Below are 13593 nucleotides of genomic sequence, written 5' to 3'. Positions count from 1 at the left end.
CATTCGGCCGTGCGCTGGTCGGGGACTCGCTAGGTAGAATTTATGTCAAAATCCCAGTCGGGGGCTGACTGGGCTCTGATCGGGCAAATCTTATGATCGAATGCTTATACGTTAGCTGTCCGGGCGCTAATTGGCAATAATAAAATTATTAAACTTTGTTTATAACTTAATTAGTTTTTCTGATTTGATTAAGAAATGATGTGTATACAAATCTCGAATCGTGATAAATGTATAGTGAACATTTTCAAATAGAGATTATAATAAAACTATAAATTAATGACGACAAAAAACGTACAGATAATAAATTTATAATTGTTTGAACTTTTGTAAACGATTAATAATAAATTTAAAATAATATAATACCTAATATACAATATAAAAAGCAAATGAGAAAAGCCTCGTATCAATCTTAAACGTTGTAAAATAGTATAAAATACCTAAAAACCAGACCTTACACGAAAGTTAAAAAAACTTATTATTAAGAAATTGTCTGAACTGTAGCTTATGAGGATGGCTTTTTCAATGGGTTTCCACTTGTCGGTTTAGCGCAGTGGTTAGCACTCCCGACTGCTAGGCGTTAGGATTAGGTATAGATATGTAGGTTCGATAGCCCGTAACTTTAGAAACTTTATTTGTAATATAATGTTTAAAAATGTAATATATGTATTTACTCTAAACAGGTCTACGTGAAAATAGTTAATTTTGTCTTTCTGATGGGCGTGTGGAATTTCATTTATTAATATGCTCAAATTTTGCAGTAAAAAAGAATCAAATTGATCCCCTGATTCAGTGACAGATGCTCTTCATACAATTAAAACCCGAATTATTTGCTCCATGGCCGGACGCTGGCCAGCGCAGCGTGACGATGCTGTTTGGATTCCGACCTGAAACCCCAGTCACAGCCCGACTTAAATTCAGGCTCCCCGGCCAGCTCCCGACTTAAATCCGGGCTCCCCAGTCGTAGAATGGTCAACCCCGACTTAAATTTCCACCCGGGATATCAGTCCGAAATATTATATATAATTCAGATAAAAAATAAACAAATATTTTGAAATTGCAGAACAATCTCAAAAACAGTTGGAACAATCCAGAACATTCTAAAACAGTTCATCCATTCCATATACATTGTAAAACAAAAACATTTATGTTTAATAATTCAGAATTTTATTCCAGAATAAGCTCAGCCCGCCTAGAAAAAACAGAGCATTTCGCAAAAGTTATCTCAGAAAACTTAATATCATTACAGAATTGAAAGAGAATTTTAGAAAAAGAAGAATATTCCAGGAAATCTCAGAATAATATGGAACATTCTGAAACATCAGAATATTCTAGAAAAGCTTAGAACCTTACAAATTTTGTAGGGAGTCTCAGAAGTGAAAAATATTTCAGAAAAATCAGATCAGTTTATAATTTTAGTAGATACCATGTTCTAGTGTATCTATAATTCTATTAGATTCAGTTAAAAAATTATAATATATTCTAGAATTTCAGAATAAATTTAAAAGCATCTGGAAAAATTAAAAAAATCCCGGAATATTTTTAAAAGTTTCAGGGCATTTCAAAAGTTATAGACCATTTAAAAATTTGCATAGAGTTTAAGTTAATAAAGAACGTTAAATAAAACCTTAGTATGATGTAGACATAGAATATTCACAATAAAATCGGAAAGTCCAGAAGATTCTATAACATTCCAAAACATTTCAGAATTCCAAAATAATCTAAGCTATCGAAAGCATTCTAGAAAAGTCGAGGATATTCGAGAAAATTCTAGAAAAACAAAAAAAAATCTGAATTTTTAGATAATTTTATGTTTAGTTGAAAATTAGATAAGATTTAAGAATATATGTATATACTTTTATATGGTCGAAGAATTTTACAATACGTAAGACGGATCAAGAGGAAAACAAACAACTCCTAAAAACTGATTCCCGCGGAGGTGGATTATCTAGGATTAAGGCGGATGAATCTGAAGTACGTTGGACTACTATGGATTACTTCAGATTAGATCCGGATTACACAATATTACTGTGGTTACTCTGCCTAAACCTGACTCACGCGATTGATCATTTCATACTTCCTCGGGATATGTCTAAAAACCGGGAAAGTTTAAGGTCTGAAAAATTAGTATTTTATAAGAGAAAATGAATGATAAAATAGAGGATCTGAATAATAACTTAGAATTTTCAAATTATTTTTTTTTCGCAAACTGTATTGGTGGAGGAGGGGTAGACACAACTGACCCATTCGAATGGTGTAGGGTTAAAAATTATATTTTATCAGGACCCACGCACACATAGATGTGTTTCATTTTTCTCTATCTCGTGGTGTTACGCTAGGAATAGGATTTTGGTTCTAATATTATTTTTATGGTTAAAGAAAAATATCCTAGAAGTCTTAATTCTTTCAGATATTTCACGCATCGCGTCTTTTGGCGCAATATTTGAATTTTCGATTTTCTGCATATTACTTAAGAAAAATAAAAGCAATATTACGATTACTATTGGAAAATGGTTAAAAGACATTTTTTAGTATTTTCAAAGGCTATTATTCCTTTTTGAGACTTTGTTTCGTATTTTGCGTTGTTTGATACAAAATTTGAATGTTGTGGTGTCAAATTTCGGGCGATTCTAATACTTTCTGAATCATAAATAATGAGAATGTAATAAATTAATACGAATTTGTATTACAATTTTGTAGCTCTTTTTCGGATAAACAGTTTTGCTTAAATAATTTTCTTTATTACTTGTGTCATATTCCCACAAATTCTTATTTGTTTAAATTTCAATGGTATTTTTTCACGAATAAAACAAAAAGTAAGCGTCATATCAAGAAGTGATTATTAACGAATTTGTAGATCTTTTTAGAGAACAAAATTGTTGTAAACTCATCTTTTTTTGTATCTTGCATAGTTTGATCACAAAATGCAATTCTTGATTTCTCATTATTTTTTGTACAACAAAATTTGCATTTTCGATTTACCAACAAAATCCAAAAAGTTGTTATGATAATCTTGTAGGGCTTTCAAAAAGGAATGTTTTTCTTCTCTTGAATTTTTTTTCATATCGTGCGTTGTTTTGCTTGAAATTTTGATTTTCGATTAATTTTGAAAATGCTCTTACTAATATTATATAATATAATATTATATTATATATTGTACTATTCAATATTAAAAGTCTATGCCCCTGCCCCCTCTAGAAAAAGGGCTACACCGCTTTTGCCTCAAAGTAAATTATATGTTAAGTTTTCAGTTGGGAATGATAATTTTATCACACCGATTCAGTGTTGTTTTGAGTTGCAACAAAAACGATGAGGCTGGGCCGACACCCATGGGCGCATGTGATCACATATACTTTTGTAGTTATCCACATCCTTGTAGATGGCTCTACTGTAGGGGTATAAGTGGGGGTAATATTTTCTTAAAATATCTTAGCGCCGCCATTCTAGTGTTCGTCAACAAACTTCAAATTTTGTTAAGTTCAAAAAAGTTGTGTCTCGCCGTAGGATGTGAAATCAGTGAAATGAGGACATTGCAAAATAAAGAAAATTAAAGTAAATTGAAATGTTTTTGCTGTGCCAGGATGTCACTGATTTCACTTCTCTATTATAATGCGAATAAATAAAATGTTGAAAAAAGGTTGCAGAATTATTGCAAAATTGTACAAATTTATGCCGAAAAATGGTATAGGAAACAGTATTTACAAGATTTCTGGATTTCTTCTAGAATATTTTAGAATTTTTGAGAAAGTTCTACAAAGTTCTAGAATGCAAAAAATTTATTTTTGCGATATAATACACAAAGAGACACACAAGGGATTATTTATGATATAATCTTTAAAAAATATAATATTTGTAATTATTACAAGCAAGAACGTTAATATTTGCAGCCAATTAATATTCCTTTTTAAATATAACTTTTTTCTGATATTTTTATAGTCTAATAGTATTGGGTGTTATAATTACCCATAAAATACTGTCTTATTTATATGCATAAAAAATGGTTTTTCACTTGTCGAGGACACAAAATAAAACTCCGAAAACAGTCATAAGTCGAAATTTTGAGGTGATATTTTCAGAAGTTCAGCTCAAGGTGCATACAGTTTAATAATATACCATGATATCTTTGTTACGCGGTACAGATGTACACATTTTACGAAAAACAGAACAAAATTTAACTGGATGTTACGAGATTTAATTCAGCGGATCACAGTTTAAAATTAAAATCGAAATATGACACTTTTTTCAATGTTATGCGTTTTGCGTAAAAAATGACATTTTTCAAAGCGCGACAAGAATAACCGTATGTTCGATTGTCATCGTAGCGGATACACGAGCATAATCTGAAAAATCGCGAAAAAAAGTATCGGAGAACAATTCGGGTCCAGGATATACCCTCCTGACTGTTAATGAGGCGCTGTCACGACGGTCTAATATAGCGCTGAGTAAAAGAGAAACGTTTTTGTATGGCCAAACGCTAGTCTGGTTAAGCTGATCTAGCTCTAGACAGTTGTTCTTTTGAAAATCGATTTTAGTTGGTTGACGTTGAAAATGATTTGCAGACTGTTTAAATAATGAGACACAATTCTTTGTCTCTAATGTACATTTTTTATTTTTTATACTTCTTAACACCCTGATTATTTTAGGAAATCTGCAAAAAAATACTCGCATTTAAAAGTTTAACAAGCTTTTGTTCCTGATAGACTAGCCAGCACCTGATTAGAGCTTCAAAAGAGTGACTAGATGATGAGTAAATTTTTTTTTAATGTTCCTTTTTTTATTTTTAGTACTCTTAATTATCCTGGCTTTTTTGGAAATATGCAAAAAAATATTTGTATTTTAAAAAATGTCCCAACTGGACACAAGTCTCATTGACAACTTTCTACAAGGGAATAAATGAGTCGGGATGGCAAACACCTTGCCATGCCGGTCTCCTCCAGGTTTGGTGCTGATTAGCCAGCTAAGAACGAAAATTCTACGTTCGGCCTAGAAAATCTGATCTGGCCCATAATTGGCGCTGATCAGTTCTTCGCGAACAAAGAAAGTTCAAAGTTCGATCAGCAAACTTTTTATTGGCATATTTCGTAAAAGTTGCAGGGAGTTTATAATGGTAGAAAATAAGAAGTTCATAATATCAAAGCAAGACTTTTTTCTTATCACCTTAACAGTCTGGTCTGGTCCAGGTATGACGACGAGCAGCTAAATACACTAATGATTTTTTTCAAGAAATTAAAAAAATAAAGGCAGTCCAGCCAGCGGCTGACCAAACCGTCTGGCCTAGGGCTAACCAAAATAGTTACATTGTTGACCCAGCCCCGACCAGACCAATTGGTCAGCGTTAAGAATGGAAACCAGAGAGTCTGGTCTGGCTCCAGTGGAAAAATCTTCTGGCGTTAGCCAGCTCCAGACTAGACCGTGTAGACTCTAATCTGGTGCAGATCAGAATGTCTAGTCTGGGTCTGGCCAGACCTGTAACACTTTTGCAAAGTTTGTGGCCAGACGGTCTAGCCAGTCGCTATTCAACCGCTGGTCCCAGGTGGAAATGTACCACTGGTGCAGTACTGGCCCAGTACAGATTTCTGGGGTCCCAGTACTGGATTGTAACGATCCGCAGTACTGTCTGGCGGTACTGGCACGGTACTATACACCTGTATAATTGTAAAAGTGTATATTTTTTTAACTTTTTCTTTAATTTTAACACCCGCTATTGATATACTCTAGAGAATAACAAAAAAGGTGTTCAAAAAAGTAAAAAATAATTGAACGCCAATATTTTATCCATAAATTTTAATTGTCCTGCTTAGAATAAATACATATATTACATTAAAATACAAAAATTTTTCCAACATTTTTTTCTTCAAAAATTTGTTTTCGACATTTTTTAAAAACATTTTACAACTTCTGATGACCTAACATTTTATTATTTATGAGCATTTAAAATTTGTATCGTCGGAACGTAGAAACTTGATCTTGTGTTGCAACTATTTTTTTAATAAGTAATTTTTTTGCACTTTCGTGTAACCTTTTGCTTTCTACGTGTTTTATACTATTTGAAAACGATACAAAATTACGACGAATGTAAATTTTAAGACAAAAATTGATTTTTAATAGTGTTCATTTCTTATTTTGTATAATTTTATACACCCTGACGGTTTTTCGAAAATGATGAAAAACATGTGGCTGTCCGAGTCGAAATTTAGGCCCTACTTTGAAGCCGTAACTCCTACCTTAGTAGGCGCTGAAAGCTGTAATGTAGGTTTGAAATAAGCAGCAATTTCAATGTTATTTAGACCCTACTTTGACGCTAAAATTGTCGGAAATCGGCCGTTTTCCACGTTTAGCGTTAAAGTATGTTCTGCATTTAAGATAAATCAGACCCTCTTTAAAACCTCAAACTACTACTGTAGGACTTGTGTTATCAAGGCAGGTTCTCTATAATCTCACACGAATATGAATGAATAAAAATAAGATTGGTTATTTATCAGGAAAAGTAATATCTGTCATATAAATATCAAGGATATTCGCAGTTATCTTTTAGACATATTATTAGCAGAATCATTTGATTATGAAGCTAAAGCATAGTTCACTGAAAAATCCGCAAGTACTAAGAAATAAACCCGAGATCGCACACACGCACTGAGTATTTACCAAACGCTTAACGCTCTAACCGAATCAGGTAACGGAACGCTTTAGGATGTCTTCGTTGAAAATCATTAGCACTTGTTCAATAATTCAAGGTACAAAATCTTTTTTAATCCGAAACAACTAATTGAATAATTACTTTTTTCAACTTTCGGTGTCGTTGAATATTTGAAACGATTTTTGAAGATTTCAATATAAATTGGTTCTGTTTTTCAGAAGTATTCTACGTTATACTCTTTAAAAGAACTTGAGCCTACATATTTAGATTTGATTCTGTGTTATTTATTACTCAAATGAATACAATGTCAAACTTTCTGATTTCCATAAAAATATCTTTTTATCTCTTTATTAAGCAAAGATTTCTAAAAAATCATTGAGCATTATAATTAATCCAAATATGTAGTTCCAGATTCAACCTAATATTCACCAGGAAATAAGTTTATATTAACAAGAACAGTACTGGTTTTATAACCAATTGTCTCGTCGTCCCAAAATTCGAGATAAGGAGTCAATTATTTTTCATGCATTTGACTGTTATTATTCTCCAATAAAAAAATTTTTTAAATAGAGCATGACTGTTGAATACAAACACTGTAATTAATTATTGATAAAAATGTTTATAATGAATTATTAATCGACAATATTTAGTAATTTTCCATGATGAATAGCATTCTCATACAAATTTTGAGCATTTTCAGTTAAGAGGAAATATTTTCCTCTGATTAAGCATTGAAAAGAAGTATTGATTTATATATAAATAATTAATAACAATTAGGTTAAATCTTGAATTAAAAATTTTTGTTAATTGAATGTGCATTCAGTCATTAAGATGACCAATGAGTTCAATTAACCTAAGTAAAAAATAATTTTTACCTTATTTTCATGAAGTTCAAACATTGAAGGCTCAAAAGATTAAATGTTGGGTCAGTATTGAAGAGTAGGTTAAACATCGTCAAAGTAGGGTCTTAAATTATAAAAATGTAGGCTCTAAAGATTCAATGTAGCTTCAGAAAAGTCTTGCAGCCTCAAAGTAGACTCTAATGTTTCATTCTCCAAGAGTTAAAAGTTTAAAGCAGATGCTATAAGTTTAAATAGCGTCAAAGTAGATTCTAATAAGGAGCTGCAACTTCAATGTAGGTTCTAAATTTTGACTCGGGTGATTGACACTTATATATTTTCATATTATGGATTGCGGACCAGTCCCTGATCTGGGCCAGACTAGACTGTCATGATTAGCCGGTCTAGATGATGCCAGATCTGAGCCAGATCTGACATCAGACCGCCGGAAGATTTTTCCACTAGGTGGGCCATGTCAGTTCCAGGAGACAATCCACACTGGAAGCGCTAATGTTGCAATGCGAATGCACAAAGGTAGGTAGAAAAGTTCGCCCAAAAATTAAAACTACCTAATTTTTTAGGAAAAAACATTTTTATTTTGCCACGTAGACTCCTTTTGGGCTTATACACTTCGTCCAACGCTACCTCAGTTTGTTAATTCCTTTTGAGTAATAGGATTTGTGTAACTTTATAAAATAGGCATTTAATTCCGCAATCATCTCGGCGTGTGAATAGAATCACCTTTCTACCAGCCATTTTTTCATATTGGGATAAGCGTCTGATTATACACGGAGAGAGAAATTGGCCTCCTAACCTCCCGAGGCTAGTGGCGCTAGTTGCTTATGGCGCTTGGCTTGCTAACTTACCACAAATTGGCCAATGGCGCTCTAGGCGAGTCAGCGATCTACGCTCTTGCGTGACTTGTAGTGTGGTTTGCCCACTACTTGTACGCTGAGAGTCCAACTCGTCAGAATGAAAGATTAATGCGGTGCGGTCATGATGCGGGCATAAGTAATATAAGTATAGGTGCCAACGCCGGTCGGAATTGAGAGTTACTCCGAGTTGGAAGCCTGGAGTCCAACATTCGTTGTTTCTCCAAGTTCCAACACTGGTGCCCCCATGCTTTCAGTGAGAAACAGTGGAACCACTAGTCCGATAGTGTTGCCATGGCGCATAGACTGTTAAGCTAGGAGGCCAATTTCTCTCCCCGTGTAGGTCAGAGGCACCAAAAAATTGTTCTTACTGGTGTATCTTCTCTGAAATAAATCACATTATTGTAGACGAATTAGAATAAGAAGCATCTGACAGGTGGAAACCCCCATTTCTTTCCAATTTAATGAAGTTAAATGACGATAGGCAGCGCTGGCATCGTAATTCTCGCTAAATATCGAAATGAAAATGGAGATCTTATAAGACGAAAGTTTATCCAGGCAAGGTTAAAAATAGGAAATTATCTTCCATTCATGTAAGGTTTATCTGGCAAGGATATTTTTTGTTGCGGTGAATCTTTCACCTGGGATCGATGTAAGCTTTATCTTTAATTTTTTCTGTGCACCTGTTCCTTCGAGATACCCACAGGACTATAGAAATCTCATAAGACCATTCCGAAAATTTTGAAACCACTTATAAACCATTCTGATCGAAGGTGTAGTTTTACCATCTTGTGTATCAAGCTTTACTATAGTCTTCTGAGGATATATGCCTTTCATAATAATTAAGGTTTGATCAACATACGAAATTCTTCCATCTATTTTTTGGAAATCACTTTCAATGCTCGATTCAAACGAACACCAAACACAGTAATAAGTGTTGTAATAAGCATTGAATTCAGGAAAATTAAGAATTCGTATTCCTATGAATACGTTATTTTTCCTCTGTCTGCAAATCCCCCAACAGAAACAGAAAAAGTGCAAATCCTATTCCTCTCAATCGACTTAGTAAATTTAACGAAAGGATTTATTTAACCTATTTTTCATTATTAAATCTTTTTATAACTTATAAGTTCGAAAAAAAATCAAATTTATGTTTATTCAAATTTTAATAATCTATTTATACATGTTAAAAAATTAATTAAAGAAATCTATACAAAGGTGTAAATTATAATATTGTTAAACATAGAGAAGTAGACTTGAATAGATTAAAATTAAAATTTAAAGTACTCAGTTAAAATCTCAGAAGCATTTCGTACTTTATAAATAAGTTATTAACGTTTTTAATTTCGTCATATTTAAGATTGCGTCTTATAAGAGATGGCGTTTTTGAGCTCTTTACTGAGTGATATCTAAATAACCACCATTAAGATATTATTGATAATTTTTTAAAATGAAAAACAAGTATATCAAAATTGAGGTGCAAAAATAATATTAACCATTTGGTTCCTGCATATATATGAAAAAAATTATTAATCACGAAACTTGCGCTTCTGAAAGTTGACTATCGCAATCTGGCAACACCGCGAGGCCAGATTTCAACTCAGTAAGTCATACAAGCGTAGGTTTACGACTGGGTAGTCGACTGATCTCGGCAGTAGCGATGGTTCCTCCTTAACTCCATTTTTCAGGAAGCACGAAAACTGTTTATTCTTCTTATATTATTCTATATTAATAGTTATATGATTATATAATAATTATATAATAATTGTATAATACTAATTATTATAGAATATATTCTTATCTTATATTTATCCTTGATGAAATCAAATGAGTGCTGAATTGACTAAATCTGTGATGATCGCGTATCCCGCGCTCATCTAGTTATGGGATCATGTAGAACTCAACCCTTTTTGCATGGTAAAGAAGAACACCGCCTTACCATAAAGGCCTAATTGCTAAATTTAAAATTATATTTCGTAATTTTTATTATTGTTCTCAAACTCTCTTATCATTCTATTGGCAAAAACGAGACAGGCGTGAGACAAGCCGAGAAAAGAACCAGAAAGCCTGTTTCTTTTCTCAGGGAAATGAATGCCCTTAGAGTAAGTTAGTACATAAGACCGTACCTAATAGTTCCTATAGATGAGACAGATTTTCTGAGAAACATTTTTAATTTATATTGAATTTTGTCTAAAGTGTTAACAAGTATAAAATTTAACCCTCTTAAGAATCTGTCTCTCGAAAATGTACTTCTTTTAATAAAAGGTTGTTGCTTTAAAGAAACTGACAGTCAGTCATAAAAAAGCTATTTAATTAGTTTTTCTAAGAAAAGAAGGGACCAAGACGCTAAAATAAATATTCCGTCAACGAAAACTGAAATCGTTTCCCATCGTTTTTTTAAAAGGAACACTAATAAAATAAGAAACTTCTCGGATCTCTGGTGAGTTCCGAGATAGTTTCAGTTAAAAATCTCATAGTACATTAAAGCCCTTAGTAATTTAACAACTAATAAAATATATAACAGAAACCAATTTTCATTCCCTTCTTTCCTTGGTCAGACAGTTATGGTCAACTAAATCGTTGCAGCAACCCTAAGTGTCAAGAGTCAAGGCGCTTCAAAAATCTCAAGTAGGTGCGGATAGACATGACTCGAGGGTAGATAAGAGCAACGGGATTCTGAGATGCATGGGAAAAGATAAGAAGGAGGTCTCATTTTCATTCTAATTTTGATTGGTTTTCTTAAAATTAGAGACCCTCCTTAAAAGGAGGACCCAGAAATTTGATTGGCTTAAAAAATGATCTTCACTAGAAACTCTTGCTCTGGAACCTCGGAGGCTCAAAAAAGAGGAGACCGATTCTTGATATGAAGGGCAGAATTAGACTAGCTTTTGATTAGAGAAGTCGCTTTTTCTCTTTTCTCTCCCGCTTGCAGCCTTTCATATTTTTAACTCGACATTTATTACATTAATTGTATAAAATAACCTTCCTCTAAACAAATGATAAAAGTGGACGCTTGCGATTATTTTTCTGTTTAAACCTGTTATTTTTTTTTACTCACTTATCTTCATAGGTCTTAAATTTTTTAAACGGATCCACGTTTACCTTTCGAGTCCGGCCGGTAATATCGCGACATATATAAAGGACGCGATACCCGGGTTGTGACAAATCGAGAATAGTGGCGGTTCCAAGCGTCAAACGCTAAAACTAACTGCACCAGTCGATTCGACGCATTTTTTAAAGTTAAAAACTGTTAAAACCTCAGAATGGAAAAAAATTAGATGTGTCATGCTGCTTCTGCAACGACGATATATTAAAAACGCGTTCTCTTTTGGGGACTAGGAAACTATGCGGCGGTCGTTATGGAAATAGAAATAAATTAGTTTCTGAGATTTTCTATTCTTATAATGACATTTTAGACAGATGGGAAAATCGCACATTCCAAAAAATAGAGTAATCTTTACTTTCACGGTGAAATTTGAAAATATTAATTTTTCTCTATTCAACGGTTATTACCGGGTAGATACGCCTTAGAAGTGCAATCACTCTAAGAACCGACATACATTGTATGTGACGCGCTCCGACAAAAGGAACCTAGCTCTGAAAAAATTTCTTTCCAGTTTTTAATAGTTTTCCATAGTTAACAAGTTCCTCTTTAACGTGGTGTTATCAGAATTTGTTAATCTGGAAAATGATCTCAAAGATATAACTGCAAAATTCGCTTCGCCACTACTTGCAGATGGACCATTTTCAACAGTCCATCCTGTAAAATTTGTCTCTGCAGAGTTAGGTCACTTTTCTCGGAGCGCGTCAAATATAATATAACCGTCCCTGCAGAAAGCTACCTAACGCGCGGTGGCTAAATGTTACAGGAGGAGCAAATGAAGAGGCGGCCCCCATCACTGTAAAAACTAGCGTTCTCTTTTTTTATGGTTTCATTTTTTTCGCATCCTGTTTTTGAATGTAATAATTCATACTGTTACTTTTAATGTAAAACGAATGAAGCTTGATTCTCACCAGTAGTATCATTTTAGCACCACTCGAGACTGTTTTTTCTGTGATTTTTACAGTGATCACAGCAATTCCATAACAGGACTTTACTATGCACTTCAATAAGAATTTGAATTTTTCAAACATATAAATGATATTTTTGATTATGTATAACTATATATTTAAGCCACTACGTTGGCCACATGTGGCTGACCACACCAACACACTTCTACTGCGGACACCAGTAGTACGAGAGAGTATCAGTCTGGCCGTTAAACACTTTCACCTTAATTTTACAGAACGCCATTAGCACACATTTTCTTACACTGGGGTGGATCGAAAATACACAAAATCTCAAATAATTGAAATAATTCTACTAATTAAAATTATTATGTTGACATATAAATAATATAAACAATATATTATTATAAATATTATCCTAATAACAATTATTGAATAGATTAAACAAATTAGAAATAACGAAAAGGTGAAACAAGGCCAAAAGAAATACGTCAACTTCGTTTTGATAAATATGATGTGTTTTTCTAAAATGTGACATTTATTAATGAAAATTTATTATAAGCAAATCTGAATTACTTTTTTTCAAGTGAATACGGAACAAATAGTTCTTACATTGAATTGATTTTCTAATCACTAAATAATAAAATGTTAAATAATACATAAAATAAAAAATAGGTTTATCAAATAAATATATTTGTTTTATTTATCATTTAACAATTTTTTAATTTTTAGTTTCGGGAATTTTATAATTTGCCGTCGGCAGTTTTATTTCCAGAAGTTTCTTTTATCGAGAATTTTCAAATTTGGTAATATCATAAGCTTTTGAGGTATTCTATTATTATAGAAATTAAAATTGTAGGAAATTTTTTAACTTTGTGAATTTTATAGTTTGTATATTTTCTATTTCATGAATAATTTTAATTTGATTTATTAATTATTAATTTTATGAGACGATTGAAATACCTGGAAAATAAAATTCCGGCACTGTAAAATTTCAAAGAATAAAATATTCGAAACAGAAAATGTCCAAAATTACAAATAACCGACCCTGTCGATTTCCCGTCACTAGACAATTCTTAAATTAAAAGAATTGACTTAATTGTTTTTACAATTAATTTACTTATTAAAAATATAGTAATAAAATGTTTTGATGTAAGAATTATTTCAAAAATGTTTAGTGTATTTAAATTTTTTTTTTTATATTCAAAATGATAATCATTTAAAAAAAAATGGTTCAATG

This window comes from Belonocnema kinseyi, chromosome 1 (genome assembly GCF_010883055.1).
Source record: "Belonocnema kinseyi isolate 2016_QV_RU_SX_M_011 chromosome 1, B_treatae_v1, whole genome shotgun sequence".
Classification (NCBI taxonomy): domain Eukaryota; kingdom Metazoa; phylum Arthropoda; class Insecta; order Hymenoptera; family Cynipidae; genus Belonocnema; species Belonocnema kinseyi.
This window is presented reverse-complemented; position numbering follows the sequence as displayed.